Below are 17,128 nucleotides of genomic sequence, written 5' to 3' on the forward strand. Positions count from 1 at the left end.
GAATGTGATAAATAAAAAATAAGAAAATACTAAATTAATAAAGAAAATTGGAAAATGGGAAAATTATAAATTTAAAAAAAATTAAATCAAAAATAGCTAAATGAAAAATGGGTGAATAAAAAAGGGATACATGAGAAATTCATAAATGAAACTGGGAAATTGAAAATTGGGTTAATGAAAAAGGGAAATTGAAAAGTGGTTAAATGAAAACTAGATAAATGAAAAATGGATAAAGGGATAAATGAAAATAGGTAAATGACAAAATTAAAATTGGACAAGTGAAAATGGGAAAATGAAAAATGGCTAAATTAATCTGGGAATAAATAAATGCATAAATGAATAAATATAAATGGGAATAAAAATGCCAATTACTCATTTATTTATTTATTTCACTCATTTATTGATTTATTTTACTAATTTCTTTATTTATTTCACCCATTTATTTATTTATTTCACCCATTTCATACCGAACCACCTACAGCACCAATGTTAAGTGTATAAAATGAACGCTCTACAATATAAACAATATACAATACAATACATCTACAATAACGCCAACATTTAGTTTCCCTTTGGGATTAATCAAGTGGTTTTGAATTAGAACTGAATTTGAATTTGAAACAAAACTGTATGGAACAAGTGAATAGTAATCTGAACTTTAGTGAAGTTTCACAAATCACATAAAGGTTTCACAAATCTCAAACATGGATTAAAATATTCTGCTGTTAGAGCAGAATAATCTAGTCCAGGTTTGAAGAGTCTAGGAGTTGTAATTTAGGAACCAGAGCAGTTCTAGCACGATACTGATGCAAAAATGTGGTGAAATCAACCTTTATTGAAGTTTCACAAATCACAAATATGGATTTTAAATATTCTGCTATTAGTTGCAAATAATCCAGTTCAGGTTTGAAGTGTCGTAGTTTTGGAATTAGAGCAGTTCTAGTGTGATCCAGATGCAAAAAAGGCTAAAAATTGCACTTTATTTAAGTTTAACAAATAAGAAAAAAGTTTCAAAAATCACAAACATGGTTTTCAATATTCTGCTATTAGTTGAGAATAATCCAGTCCAGGTTTGAAGTATCTAGGTGTTGTAGTTTTCTAACTAGAGTAGATTAAAGATGCGGAAGGTAGTGAAGAATTACGTGGAATCACCCTCCCAGCCAGCATGCATAGGTGGGCCCCACTTGGGTTTGATGTGGGCTACATGGGTTATGAGTGGGCATGGGTTTTATCTGGGCTAACTGAATGGGACCGATATGGTAACCTAAAATGGGACCCACTTGGGCTGGCCCATTAGGGCTAAACATATGGGCCCCATTCAGCATTAATGTGGGCTAACTGTGAATGGGGCAGAAGTGGGCAACACTATGTGGGGCCCATGTATTTTCAGTATCATGGGCCCAACATGGGAAACCCATGTGGGCTGACCACATTGAACCCACATGTGATAAGTATGGGCTGACCGTACATGGGTTGGACCTGGGCATGCGTATGTAGGCCCCATTCCTTTTTTATGTGGGCTAACTGGGGATGGGGCAGAAGTGGGCAACACTATGTGGGGCCCATGTAGTTTCAGTATCATGGGCCCAACATGGGAAACCCATGTGGGCTGACCACATTGAACCCACATGAGATAAGTATGGGCTGACTGTACATGGGTTGGACCTGGGCATGCATATGTAGGCCCCATTCCTTTTTTATGTGGGCTAACTGGGGATGGGGAAGAAGTGGGCAACACTATGTGGGGCCCATGTAGTTCCAGTATCACGGGCCCAACATGGGAAGCCCATGTGGGCTGACCACATTGAACCCACATGTGATAAGTATGGGCTGACCGTACATGGGTTGGACCTGGGCATGCGTATGTAGGCCCCATTCCTTTTTTATGTGGGCTAACTGGGGATGGGGAAGAAGTGGGCAACACTATGTGGGGCCCATGTAGTTTCAGTATCATGGGCCCAACATGGGAAACCTATGTGGGTTGACCACATTGAACCCACATGAGATAAGTATGGGCTGACCGTACATGGGTTGGACCTGGGCATGCGTATGTAGGCCCCATTCCTTTTTCATGTGGGCTAACTGGGGATGGGGCAGAAGTGGGCAACAATATGTGGGACCCACATGGGCTGACTGCATTGAACCCACATGACATAAGCACGGGCTGACTGTACATGGGTTGGGCCTGGGCATACATATGTAGGCCCCATTCCATTTTTATGTGGGCTAACTGGGGATGGGGCAAAAATGGGCAACACTATGTCGTGCCCATGTAGTTTCAGTATCATGGGCCCAACATGGGAAGCCCATGTGGGCTGACCACATTGAACCCACATGAGATAAGTATGGGCTGACCGTACATGGGTTGGACCTGGGCATGTGTATGTAGGCCCCATTCCTTTTTATGTGGGCTAACTGGGGATGGGGCAAAAATGGGCAACACTATGTGGGGCCCACATGGGCTGACTGCATTGAACCCACATGACATAAGCACGGGCTGACTGTACATGGGTTGGGCCTGGGCATACATATGTAGGCCCCATTCCATTTTTATGTGGGCTAACTGGGGATGGGGCAAATATGGGCAACACTATGTCGTGCCCATGTAGTTTCAGTATCATGGGCCCAACATGGGAAGCCCATGTGGGCTGACCACATTGAACCCACATGACATAAGCATGGGCTGACCATACTTGGGTTAGACCTGGGTAGGAAAATGTAGACCTTAATCCTTTTTCATGTGGGGTAATGGGAAAATTTAAAAAAAAATCTGATTAGACAATGTGGTTACCCTGTCACTTTTAAAATTTTCACTATATGTCAAAAGCAAAAGCTGCAAGAGCAAGATTATAAAAACTTTGAAAAAAATTATGAGATGTCAGATTGATGGCCTTTAGCTAAGGAAATTGTTACTCAGTTGGCCTGTATTGGAGCTGATAAAAGGTAAATTGTTGAAGCAATTGTATAAGCTTTCTACAAAATGAAAAGCTCTCCTTGGATGGTTACCTCATCTTGGAGGTCATAAAGAGGTATTGTATTTGAACCATGCTCACTACATGATTTCTTTGTCTGGCTCATTTACTAACACCGACATTACACTAGGCTTCCAGAAGACCAAAATATGCTTCAATGCTTTATTTTTTAAACCAGTTCAGTATTGTTCAAGCTACACTTTGAAGTCCTAGCATTTTTTCTTTTTATTATTTTACACTAGAACAGTCCAGATGTCCTAACATTTTTGTGACATTATCTGTTTTAAATATGCATAATCTTCTGCTGCTCACTCAAAATAGGTAGTAGTGGACTTTTGTCCTTGCTTCTTTTTTTAAATGTAATTTAATTTTATTTTATTATCAATAGGATGTTCAGACATCCAAAGTGTTCATTGCAGCTTTTTCACAGAAGGACTTAATTCTTATTTGGAGAAATAGTTCAGATCAGATCATCGTGAAAAATATTACAAAATGTTTAGAAAATGAATTCAAACAAAACTCAAGTGAGAAAGACAAGAGTAAAATTTTTAGCATCTGTTTTTTCATCTGTAAACATTTTCCAAGTTGTCAGCATAAATAAAATAAAAAAACTAAATATTTCTATTAATTATTATTTTTATATCTTTTAATCTTTTTTCAATAATCTTTTTAACCTTTTTGTTCATTTTTTCTCTGGCACCGTTGCCAATAAAGGTTGGTGAATTGAAGTAGACACTTTACACATCCACTAAAGAAAGTAGTTCCAAAACACATTTGAATAAGGACGACTATATTTATTTATTTTTATTGAGAAAATTTGCGAGTGCTACATCGGTTTTACATTTGTTAAACCGATGTATTACTCTCAAAATTAATCTCGTGTTTCTTGGAGAACGTACAATTGTTAACGGCGGATGGATATGCGGTTTCAAAATCAAACGTAGTCCCATCAGTCCGTTGGCGTGGAGTCTGCAGGTTCCCTGGCCTTCTACTAAAGAATCTGTAAGTACACTTCTGTCTGTTTTGTCTGTATTGTGTCAAATTTTAGGGAGAGATTTTAAATCGTTAGTTAAAACATTTGTTGCTCGTAATGGTTCGGATGACCGGAGTACCCCGAAAGACCTAATTAGTTGTTTCTTCTTTTTTTTGTTTGTTTTTCTTTTAGGTGATTTTTTTAATATTGTAAAACACACACAATAAGTCATCTGCCATTATTGAGGTAAGAATATTTGGATGCAGAGCGATTTCAAACTGTTCTGGGCCAGATCATTTTCAAATACGCTGCGGCGCCATTCACCGGTAAATTTGAGCGCCAACGCGGCAGAATAAATCGGTTCACTAATGAATCTACGTTGCTAGCGGAGGTTGCTTTTAAAGTACCTTGACACGATAAAACCACTTACATTATTTATAAAGAGTAACTACTTCGCTTTCATTCTGTGTACATGGGTTTTTAACAATCTTTCTCGCAGCCAATTAAGCCAGCATGCATAGCTGGGATCCATTAATTGTGCATTTTTAATTTTTTTTTCTTTCATGAAACTGCATTGAATCGTGTCGTTGTGGGCTAGATAGGTAATGATGGATGGGCATGGGTTTTGTCTGGGCTAACTACACGAGGCCCATATGTTTAACCTAAAATGGGACCCATATTGTCAGCCCATTTGGGCTAAATGTAGACTGTATTCAGCATTATTGTGGGCTAACTGAGAATGGGACAGAAATGGGCAACACGAAATGGGGCCCATGTGGTTTCAGTATATTTGGCATAAAAGCTTTTTTCTAAATAGAATGAAGGCATAGTAGTAAATATTTTAAAATCATGTTTGTTTTATTGTGTAAGTGACATTTTAAAGCGTGTTATTCTGTCATCGTTTCACTGCAAAAAAACATGACAAGTGGGTGTTTAGGTCTCAACTAGCCATTTGTTTGGTCAATGCAAATGGGAGCTTTAGATTTACCAATGTTTTAATACTTTTTAAAAAATTTATTTTCTACAGACTACTATGGAGAAGCGTGAAGAAGGCTTGCAAGGGCAGAAGTGACATCAGATCTTCAAACAGATAATGATATTCCAGAAAAGCGACGTAGAAGGTAACGTGGAACAGGGACTTCTGTAACACACAACTCTAGATCAGTGGTTCTTAACCTGGGTTCGATCGAACCCCAGGGGTTCGGCGGAGCCTCTGCCGCGGAGGGAAAAAAACTTGTGTAAAGTCGTGATGCGCCGCTTTGCCATCATTTGCTGCAGAGGATCACGTTACATTGCTTAGCCAATCAGTGCTGCGGAGGAGCACAGGGATGGGGCAAGGAGGGGGGAAGCGGGGTTCGGTGAATGCGCATATGAAACTGGGGGGTTCGGTACCTCAAAAAAGGCTAAGAACCACTGCTCTAGATCTTCTTTCTCCCTGGTTGTCATTTGAGCTGCTCTCAGTTCTTTTACCCATTTGGTTCTCCTTGCTTTACTTTTTCCTTCTAATCCTTCAAAATTTATTGACTTAAATTGATACAGACATTAACAATTGGCATTTTGTCCATGTATAAAAGTAAGCTTATAAGCTATATATGTGTGAAACAATAACAAATCAATTAATAAAAACTAAATGTATCATGCGTCCTGATTTTAAAATGTTGTCTTGTAATTGTCATTATACTTAAGGTTGTCATGGTTGCAGAAATTGGAGGAGGGTCCTTAGATGATGCAGTACAACAAGCTGTGCGATTCCTCATGTCCCCTGAATTGGCCCTCCAGTTCAACCTGTTTGGCCGACATAGGAAACAAGTTCCGGGACCTGCGTCTCTGATGTTTTGTATGGTAAAGATCAGTTTTTATATTCACTTTTTTTCTTGAACATTTGTTAATTTTGGTTGTCTTATGCCTTTTGTTCATTTTTAGTAATCTTTTTTTTTTTTTTTTTTTAGATTAAAAACTGAGACTTCAATTTTTGGTTTAATTCACATAGTATTCTTTCACTGTGCTCTCAAGAACTTAAAGATTTGATTGCTGACAAAATTTGAAGGTAATATTGTTTGCATTTCAAACAGTATTAACAAAATATACAAGACCATGATAGAACCTTTATGTCAGTAGTTGATTTATATACATTAATATATTTTAAATTTACAATAAGAATATAGTGTGTGTACTAGGGATGCTCCGATCAGGTTTTTTGCTTCCAATTCTGATACCGATCACCCATGGGGCCCATCGCTGCCGATCATCTGGATTGGCTGTTATTTTTTCACTTTAGGTATAAATGATAACATGTTATCTGGCAAAATTAAAAAGTGCGCAGTGTGACGGAAAGAGTAGATCAGCTGCACATGCAGGCTGCGAATGAGATACAGGTGATCTGCAACAAGAGGCCGTGATCAGCGATCACCAATCAAACACATTTTCACGGAAATTAACCGCTTATGATTGCTGATCGATCTGCACACCTCTATCTACATAATAATGACTCGAGAGTGCTTTGATTTTGGCAGATCCCTGCAAGCATTTCTGCCCCTTGAAGGGGAAGAGATGCACATTTCATTAATGTTACATTGTACTAAAAGTAAAACACTAATGCAATTTCTACCTTTGCTTGTTTTTTAGGGGCACTTAAAAGAAATGGATCCATCCACGGAATCACACAAAGATACGGAAAAGGCACTCGAAGTGGGTTACTGGAGCCCCGGACAGAGGTGGAAATAGAAAAGTTAGAGCGACTAGGGAGGCAGCCAGCTCAGACTCAGGTGGGCAGGTTCCAAGATGGACAGTTACAATGATGTATGAGAGCTTTCAAGTGTGGCATATAGGTTATTAAAAATATTTGACAAAAATGTAGTGTGAAAGAGCTATGTAGGTGTGTGTGTGTGTTGATATATATTTATATGTATTTATATATAGATGTACAGATCTATCTATATAGTTGCATATCTAGATATAGATCTATATACATGTATGTATCTATACATATTTACATAACTAGATGCATAGTTATCTAGATAACGAGATGTAGAAATATAACTATCTAGATATATAGATCTATATATATAGAGATAAATATATATTTACATAGCTAGAAATCTAGTTACATAGATAATTATATATCTACATATAGATCTATTTTTATACATTTGTTATATTAAACTAGTTTGTTATTTTCAAATCTGCAATATGAATAATTTTGTAGATTTCTTTTACCAGTGCATTTCTTGTGGCATCATTTGCTCTGTGTTAATAAAGTTCTTATAATTGACGAGTTAAAAAAAACTGACAATATTTTAAATTACCAAATAAAAACCTTGACCAAAAGACATTTTTCATCTCTTTTTTTTTTAATGCAGGTTTTGTGCTAAAGCATTTTAATACTTTGGTTTGTTGATTAAGATTGTATATCTATTAATGTAATTCACTTTCAGGTTAGGTGAGAAAGACCCCATTGTTCCTACAGGAATGAGGCATCTGGGCCCCACTGAAAACCCAGTCAGCAGCCATTTAAATCTACCTGGGAAAACCCATATGGGGCCACCATGGAACCCGTGGACAAACCCACTTGGTACCCATATTCTAGCCCAGTTTAGACCCAGTTGGGGCCCAGGTAAAAATTAATCAAAGCTCCCAAGTGGGGCCCAGATGGGCCTCATGTAAGTTACCCATCTGGGCCCCACTGAAAACCCAGTCAGCAGCCATTTAAATTACCTGGGCAAACCCATATGGGGCCACCATGGAACCCGTGGACAAACCCACTTGGTACCCATATTCTAGCCCAGTTTAGCCCCAGTTGGGGCCCAGGTAAAAATGAAAGCTCCCAAGTGGGGCCAAAATGGGCCTCATGTAAGTTACCCATGTGGGCCCCACTGAAAACCCAGTCAGCAGCCATTTAAATCTACCTGGGCAAACCCATATGGGGCCACCATGGAACCCGTGGACAAACCCACTTGGTGCCCATATTCTAGCCCAGTTTAGACCCAGTTGGGGCCCAGGTAAAAATTCATGAAAGCTCCCAAGTGGGGCCCAGATGGGCCTCATGTAAGTTACCCATCTGGGCCCCACTCAAAACCCAGTCAGCACCCAATTAAATTACCTGGGCAAACCCATGTGGGGCCACCATGGAACCCGTGGACAAACCCACTTGGTACCCATATTCTAGCCCAGTTTAGCCCCAGTTGGGGCCCAGGTAAAAATGAAAGCTCCCAAGTGGGGCCAAAATGGGCCTCATGTAAGTTACCCATGTGGGCCCCACTGAAAACCCAGTCAGCAGCCATTTAAATCTACCTGGGCAAACCCATATGGGGCCACCATGGAACCCGTGGACAAACCCACTTGGTGCCCATATTCTAGCCCAGTTTAGACCCAGTTGGGGCCCAGGTAAAAATTAATCAAAGCTCCCAAGTGGGGCCCAGATGGGCCTCATGTAAGTTACCCATCTGGGCCCCACTCAAAACCCAGTCAGCACCCAATTAAATTACCTGGGCAAACCCATGTGGGGCCACCATGGAACCCGCGGACAAACCCACTTGGTGCCCATATTTTAGCCCAGTTTAGACCCAGTTGGGGCCCAGGTAAAAATTCATGAAAGCTCCCAAGTGGGGCCCAGATGGGCCTCATGTAAGTTACCCATCTGGGCCCCACTCAAAACCCAGTCAGCACCCAATTAAATTACCTGGGCAAACCCATATGGGGCCACCATGGAACCCGTGGACAAACCCACTTGGTACCCATATTCTAGCCCAGTTTAGACCCAGTTGGGGCCCAGGTAAAAATTCATGAAAGCTCCCAAGTGGGGCCCAGATGGGCCTCATGTAAGTTACCCATCTGGGTCCCACTGAAAACCCAGTCAGCACCCATTTAAATCTACCTGGGCAAACCCATGTGGGGCCACCATGGAACCCGTGGACAAACCCATTTGGGGCCCATATTGGCAGCCCTCTTTTTTCCCATATGGGGCCCACATGGGTATGCTGGCTGGGCTTTAGCCATTTCCCGAATCGGAAGCTGGAATCGGAAACCAACTTCAGCCTCGTCTCACTAATGTCAACTTAGAGTAAGGTTTCCGAAAAACAACTTTCAATCATGGCTCTCCTGCGGCCTCCTTGCCATCACTGCGGCCTTTACTGCAGTTAAGTACAAGTCGCCAAACTTAGCGTCGATAAACACTGACACGATTTCAATCGGATCCACAAAAGTTTCAGTAATAAGGCTGGGCGTCCACTCGGATTCCACGTCTTGGGAGATCAGAAAATATTTTTAATCCAGGTTTCAAAGTTAATGAATATCAGACCGACAGTTTTGTGTCTCTATGAATCCAGATGCTAACGGCATCTTTTTTAAAAAGGATCACGTGGAAGCTGCGTCATATTTTTTTAATCCAGCATGGCGCATGCGCGTCACTCTCATTAATAACAAAAACGGCGCCACTACCCACTGTTGCCAGATTTAAAATTTTCCCGTCCAAACACAGACAGTGTTTGGGCAGATAAAGCTAACCCTGTAAAACTTGCCCAACTGCAAAGAAACAGTACAAATCTGAACCTCTAATAAAACTAATTTTAATAGGACTATATGTTTTATCCATAACCTTATATATTTTTAGAATAATTTAGGGAAACAGCAACATTTTATATTTATTTTTATATAATGTAGGACCAAAGATTTTTTTAAATTTTCAAAATTTAAAATTGTACATTTTCTAAGAAATAACACAGTTTTAGACAAATTTAGAGAAACAGTAAAAATGTATGTAAATGACAATAAATAACTTATGCAATAACAATGGATTTAATTTAAATGTAGATCATGAACTTCTTGTCGTTTTGATGTTTCTGAACTAAATAAACTTTATTTACTGGGCAGAATCCAGAGCTGTGCAGATCATTACCAATGTCAACTGTGACCTCTACAGAAACGGACACTGCCTTCAGCGAAACCGCCAGTCAGATCCACTTTTTTTTTTTTTTTTTAAATCATCTAGTTTCGACCATATTCATTATCTCTCAAGTCTCTATGAACTATGAACCATTTACTTTAAAAAAAAAAGTTGTGAAATTACAAAATAAAAACTGAATTTTCATCCACTTTTCAATTTTCTCTAGTGTTTTGAAAAAAATAAATCAACTTAAATTAGCAGTAAAGCTGAGCTGATAATGTGCAGTGGTTGCATAAAACAACATAGTGTTTTATGTTTTATGCTTGTGTATTAGCATGCAAGACAACAGTTCAGTGTGGCTACACCTCCTAAGAACTTTTTGTCTGCTGTTGGCTGTGATCCTGAATTATGTCACAGCATCATGGCAGCACAGTGCTTCCCATATATGGAGGGGCAAAAAATCATAGCAGTCTCTTAGTCCATTGAACAATACAGAATATAAGCAAGCAAAGAGCTTATTTATTATATTTTTATACAATCATAAGCCACAAATAGTGTTAAAATGTAAATTTTCTGTGTGTAACTAATGCCACATATTTTCTATATTATACTGAAACAATAGGTTGGGATTAATTCTCTTTTATGCTTTTAGTATAAGACAGTTCAGGATGCCCCTTGTGAATTTAAATAATCCCTTCACTCCTTTCAGAGCTTGAGATTTATTGATGCTGTTGTGTTTTACGCAGAAGAAAACATTTAAAACACATTACTTCAGAGCAGTAAACTGTCACGTAACAGAAGCATGTTTTCTGATTTCTGGTTCAATACAAACACCAGTTTCAGACAAAATGGGAAGATTTCTGAATTAAAAGCTCCCGTTCCAAAAATTTTCTGCAGGTAAATCTGTAAGTCTAAACCATCAAAAGGCAAATAAACCCGTGGTATTTTAAAACTCAGAATGCATATTTCACTTTACGCTGACCCAGAAGAAGAGCTGTTGAATATAGTCATTTCCTACTATGAGCTCTCATTCATTTTGCAACATTTTTCTGTTGTATAATAAATTAAGGAGAAAAAAAACCACATCTGTAGAGCTGCTTTGAAGTCGAAAGAGCTGACTCGAATGTGGTGAAAATATAATATATGTGGGATGGGAGACCTTTAAATACAAGAGAAATTATGCATGAAAAGAAAATCATGCCAAATCAAATTTGTACACATCCCTTACCACAAAAAAACAGCTTGCATGTTAATTCAATACCTTTAGATTTTAAAATAAAATTCAAATAACTACTTGTTTTTATGCTATCCTGATTATATCCAATTACATACTGTTATATCAAGTGGACATATATCACTAATTCAGTTAGTGATGGTGATACAAATGAAAATTTATTTTTGAGATAAGTTTTACTTTATAAGTCAATCTTATCACAATTTTAATAAGCTTTATTAAACCAATCAAAGGAAATGCAACATGAAAGACTTAAAAAACATAACTTGCCACTTTAAACACAAATCAAATAATCTTTTATTGCCACAGGAACTATAAAAACAATGATGGAACAGGTTTACAAATCGGTCATCACAAGGCAGGAATGCATGTCCAAATGCGTCCAAGTATATAATGCATTCTTATAACGCATTTCTTAATAATTGTGGTATGAATGTAAAAACAGAAAAGTAAACACCTGTTGGGAAATTTAAGCATCTTTAATACACATTTAGTTCTGTGCTAAATTGTTTGCAGCTCTTTTGTAATGGTCCCAATTCATGACTGACCACAGCTCTGAAAGCTATGTTAATGTCATAAATTAAAGATCACTTATCAGAAAAATTTTTTAATAAATAGGAATTAAAATTCATGCTTTTTTTATGGTGTGAAAAATCGACAGAGAACATCATAATTTTCATGCAAAAGGAATGCAAAACGGGAAGGTAACTCAGATCAAACGTGAGGATTGCAGGTGTTTTAAACCAGTTACAAAGCAGAACTCTACATGCAGGCAGGTGGAAATAAATAGATCATAGCTTGGAGACCCCTGAAACAGCAATGACTTAAGCACCGCAGGTGTAAACATAATAATTCTAGGATAAAAGTTGGAGTCCAACAGAGAAAAAAAAACTACAATCGACAACAAAGCTAGTTTTCATTGCAACACAACTGCAGCACCATCTGAGAAGGCAACATTTATTTTCTTAAAGTGCTGGGTTTTTGATAATGAGTTCCCCTGATCAATAATCACCAGTCTGTTCAGTAGCATTTGGTTGTTGACAAAGAATCAATGGAGACATGCATCAGGTTGTGCTGCAATTAGGAAGATTGTCCAAGAATTGGTGCCATGACGTTATATGATTTTATCACAGAATAAATATAGAGCAGCTAAAGTGATAAAGCTGTAAGCTGCTGCTCACAACCCCCACACACATTCCTTCAGACACACACACCACACATTCTGACACACAGACACATTCTCTGTCTTTTAACCGATTGCACATAGTTGGTAGAGGACGTGGTCCCAAGGCTTGCTCAGCCATAACTGCTCAGCCCGGACACTCTTTGAGGTTAACAGGGCCAAACACGCCCGATGACCTGTGGAAGGAGACTGATACTTCGTTGATCTTCATGTCCTGGATACATCCCACAAAGGAGGATTTGACAGGAAGCATCTGCTGCATCAGTGTTTCTGTAAAAACAAATGGTCAGGTAGTAAACAAATTTGTGCTAACTTTGTTTTAATACATGGTACCTTCTTCTTATATTAAACCCTAAAACAAATTAATCTTTTATTTTAATAGTATATTCCCACTATGATACTGTGATTTTGAGCTCATTTATGTAATTGAGAAAAAAAATCAATAAAAAAAAAATGTGCATAACTTATTTCCTTCCTACTGTGCGGTTTGCTGATCGAGTATATGCATAGTGGATAACAGCCGTCTCATTCATTCATTCATTCATTCATTCAACGAGTTGCACTATGCAAAACTTTCTAATTAATTATGGTTGTGGAACCAATTGGATAATTGCTTTTGAACCAAATATGTGATTCTTGAGAATAGGGACAAAATGGGTTTTAATTTTCCCATTTTTTTTATTTTTTATTTTTTGTTATTTCTCAACCTTATGTATGTAAATATGACAAATAATGTTTAGGAAATGTAAAGATGCTAAGGTACAGGCTCCCAGTTGCAACATTTTTAAAAAAAAATTACATTTTTAATCGACCTGACCTAGAACGTTGTCATCACAATCTGACAAAAATAAATATAAAATAATTTTTAATGACCCTATTAGTGATATTTTTACTCATTTTACAGACAAATGCTTCTCAAGAAACAAAAGAAATATTATTTAAAACCAAAAACAACAAAAAGGCCATCTGACGGAGTTGACAGTGCATGACGGAGTTGACACAGAACTGAAGGTGGTGACAAACTAGTGAATAAAATGAAAAACTTGATACATGTGAAGTAATGCAATTCATGTAAAATACATTAAAATGAATTAATTGCACATTTAAGTGAGATTTGACAACAATTTCACTGAAAGAGTTAGGAAAACTCTGATGGAGTTGACATCTGACAGAATTGAAAAAAAGCCAAACTGCCTCAATTTATATGATGTTATTCTGAAGGAGGCCATATTGTACCTCATCAGGTCCATGAAATCTTTACAGTTTACCAAAATTCAGTTTTTATTTCACAAAATTTCATCAAAGTTTTGTAAATTGTCAGTTATGGTTTTGACACATCATGGTTGTGACGAGCAACTTAGGAATACAACAGAAGAAAAAACTAAAGAATAACTTTAGCTAACCAGAGCTAACTAGCCCTCTTAGCAAAGGAAGAGAAAGGAAGAGATCATGGGGTCCTCAGAAGTTCTGGTGCCCCCCAATAATGCCTGATTTTTTTTTTACATTCTTTTCATTTCTGGTGTTGACAAAAACTAGGGACAAATTTCAGTGGAGTTGGAAAATATATAAAAATTATTTTTAATTCAATTTATTCATATTTGATGTCCCAGTTGTTAACATGAACACAGGTGGTCATTTAACTTTGGTAAATATAGTTTCCATGTCCAGATTATACCCGTCAAGGTTTGGGTTTGACCGTTAGCTCAGAGATGACGTGGAGGGTTCGGGGGGAGACATGACCGTTGGACCGGGGGCAACATTTACAGGAAAATAACTATTTTCCTGTAAATATTGCGACATGAATGGTTAGCATGAATGGTTAAGAAACGGTGGTTCCAGATGTTTTGTTTGTTTGTTTAATTTTAGCCCGCGTTTCGGCCAGCGTTATATTTGTTGCATGTTAGGATAGAATGGAGCGCTAATCATGTGTGCTGAGTTAATGGTTTATAAACTGTTACAGTGGGTCAGAAGCTTCTTGTGTCATGTTGTAAGTCAGTGGATTGTACATACAGATAGCTAATTTTCCTGTTTCTGAAATAGGAAAAAAAGGAATAAACATTACTGAGGATAAAAAAAACTGACGTGTCCAAAATAAATATTTTTTTGCAATTGGAAGTTTTTACTAATATGTCTGCTTGCAACCGCATATTATGGGCTACTTGTAGCGTATCTTAAAAACTACCTACTGTAAATAGTACTTTTCTGTTGATTTCATTTAATTATTGGAAGTCTTGCATGTTTTGGTGTTTATATTCTCTCTTTATATGGACATTTTGTTTTCTCTCTTCAACAGCTGCGTCCAGACACTCCTGAACTTTACCTGCCAAGCAGTTACACATCTTTATAATAGGTGTGTGCAATTGTTTTTGTTTTACTCAAACTGGTAAACCTTTAATTTACATTTATAAATTGTTTTCTAGAACATACACGTTTTTTATCTGTGTCTTTCCAATAATGTTTAATGATAAATATATTTTTTTTACATATTTGTTGAAACTGTCAATGTGTCATGACAGTATTGCACGAGAGATAATCTGTGGATGAGATTGATATTTTCACAGATTATCTGTCTCATACATAAAGTCACGCCATGGTGAGTTTTTTTAACAAATATGTAAAAGTCAGAGTGTTTTTATTTTCTCAAGAAAATATTTGTGTACTTATGTATGTTAGGGGTGCACCAATTAATCTTCCCCGATTTTCTTAATTTCAAAGATTGGTGATCCGCCGATACATGTGAAGCTGATTTTATCATCTACCTCAGCAAAGATCTAAAAATCAACCACTGTCCTCTTCTGCTCTCCTGTGAGAGTGTAACGGGTACCAGGGTTCTGGACCCGTTAGCAGCAGATGATGAAGCTGAAAAACAGCATGTAAATGAGCACACGGGAGACGCAGTCTGTGTTACTCCAATTTCTCTCAGCTTATGAGAAACAGCAGAGCAACAGGCAGCTCAGAGTCCCCATGCACCACCTACAGGTGAAACACCGTTACTGCACCCATCGTCATTAACCCCTGTTGGCAAATAAAATATCTTCTTATCATAAACATTTAAAGAAATGCATGCTCTTTTTTTCACTTTTGTGGGCACACACCAGTGGGCATCACAAGAGGTGTGACTGATAGACCGGCCCACCAGGTCATGTAGCGGTTCCATTGACACTTTGCCCTAAGCCTGTTAGGAGATGGAACCCAAATAACAAATAAAAATGGGAAGGACGGTAAAGTGGAGGGGCCAATGGTTCCCTGGCCCCTCCTGTTAAGCTGAACAAATCACTGCCAGTTCAGACTTGTGGGAATAATGCATTTAGTGCACACAGATAAAATTTTTGATGGAGCGCATGCTCACTGCGTGCTATTATCAGCCCTAGCAACAGTTGCCATGCTGCTGACAATGATGTCATCAGCATGACTTCAAATGATGTCTGTGTCATGAGGCCCTTGTGAGGATGACTTTATGATGTCATAGAGTCCATGACATAACCAACTGATCAGTTAATTCCTGATCAGTCGACTCAAGTCAACCAACACAAGATCCATTTGGAAGTTTCAGCTCAGCTCAACAACAATGAATGACGAAAGCCAACAGAAGGACATGGATGTGAAGCCTGAGGTTTCTTTTTGGATGAAAATGAAGAAAACATTCTCCAACAAAGTTCATCCTGGTCGAAGAAGCCCAGACTACAAGAAGAAAAACTTTCTCAGCGAGCTGCTGTGGAAAGTGATTGAAAAGGCAGCAGATGGACCAACTCTGCACCTTGTCAGGCAGATCTTTGAGGAACCGCATAGCAAAATTTTGGTCTTGCTATTGAGAAAAACTGAAGAATTAAATGTGGAAGTACTCTCGGAGGTGTCAGAAGAGCTAAGCGAAAGAATTTTCCAGAGCATTGCGAGAGATGCGTTCCACTTTGCCAGTGGACTTAACTTAATCGCACTACTCGATTACCCGGAAGGACATGAAGTTATTGTTGAAAAATTCAAACGGCACCTGGAGAATCCCATTCCTCCAAAGAAAATGTTCAGGTCTACAAAAAGGAAGATCAGAAGGACTTTTTTTCCAACTGAGGACTTATACTCTGATAAAAACTGCCTGAGTGAGGAATATAGTCAGGCAACAACGGATCCTGAACAATTTTTAAGGGAAGCAAAGAAGATGGGTTTCAAACGCGGAACCGAAGACGAAAGGAGAGTGATGGTGGAACAAATTCTTTGGAGGTTAATTTATAAGTCTAGCAACAGATCAAGCTATGCGGATTACAAACAGAAGCACACTGAACCCGTACTGAGAAAGCTTGCACCAAAGATCTGGAAAGAAGTTAAAGACATAGATTTTGTCTTTTTCGAGAAAATGGAAAAAAAGCTCTGCCGCGATATCATTCAACTGCTCTGTGGCAATGACGACGTAGTGAGGGAATTTCTCTTTAAAATGATCAAAAGTGACAACCCTGTAGTTATTTACAAGGTTGTACAGTCCTTTCGCATAACCCTGTCACGACCAAGGAAAATACATTTTCAAGGAAACTTTCTTCAAAAGGCATGGAGGTGCATCAAGCAGGCTGCCTGTTGTCCAGACAATTCGGATGTAGTAGAGAGGCAAGAACCCACTAAGAGTGGACTAAGCGTTGTGTCTAGTCCACGCTTAGATAGGCGTCCAAGCTTCGTCTGCTCAGAGACCAGAACTGACTCGGAGGAGTCAGGGCCGGTCTCTGAGACAGGACCTGCCTCAGAGTCTGGACAGACATCTGAGACAGGACCTGCCTCAGAGTCTGGACAGACATCTGAGACAGGATCTGTCTCAGAGTCTGGAGAGATCTCTGAGTCAGGACCTGTCTTCGAGACAGGACCTGCATCCGAGTCAGGGCCTGTATCCGAGTCAGGGCCTGCC

The 17,128-nt window shown here is 38.6% G+C and overlaps 1 long non-coding RNA gene across 2 annotated transcripts; it reads left to right on the forward strand.

The window, feature by feature from the left end:
* Nucleotides 1-3,842: 3,842 nt before the first annotated feature.
* Nucleotides 3,843-7,276, forward strand: LOC148154761 (uncharacterized). Of its 2 annotated transcripts, none has more exons than XR_015765874.1 (4): nucleotides 3,843-3,974; nucleotides 4,973-5,066; nucleotides 5,632-5,787; nucleotides 6,571-7,276. It is a non-coding gene; the product is annotated as an uncharacterized LOC148154761 (long non-coding RNA). The 2 variants fall into 2 exon arrangements; XR_015765873.1 differs by lacking the exon at nucleotides 3,843-3,974 and adding an exon at nucleotides 4,137-4,191.
* The last annotated feature ends 9,852 nt before the right edge of the window (nucleotides 7,277-17,128 follow it).

This window comes from Poecilia mexicana, unplaced genomic scaffold (assembly GCF_051168715.1).
Source record: "Poecilia mexicana isolate PSO_F unplaced genomic scaffold, ASM5116871v1 scaffold_17, whole genome shotgun sequence".
NCBI classification, from domain to species: Eukaryota; Metazoa; Chordata; class Actinopteri; order Cyprinodontiformes; family Poeciliidae; genus Poecilia; species Poecilia mexicana.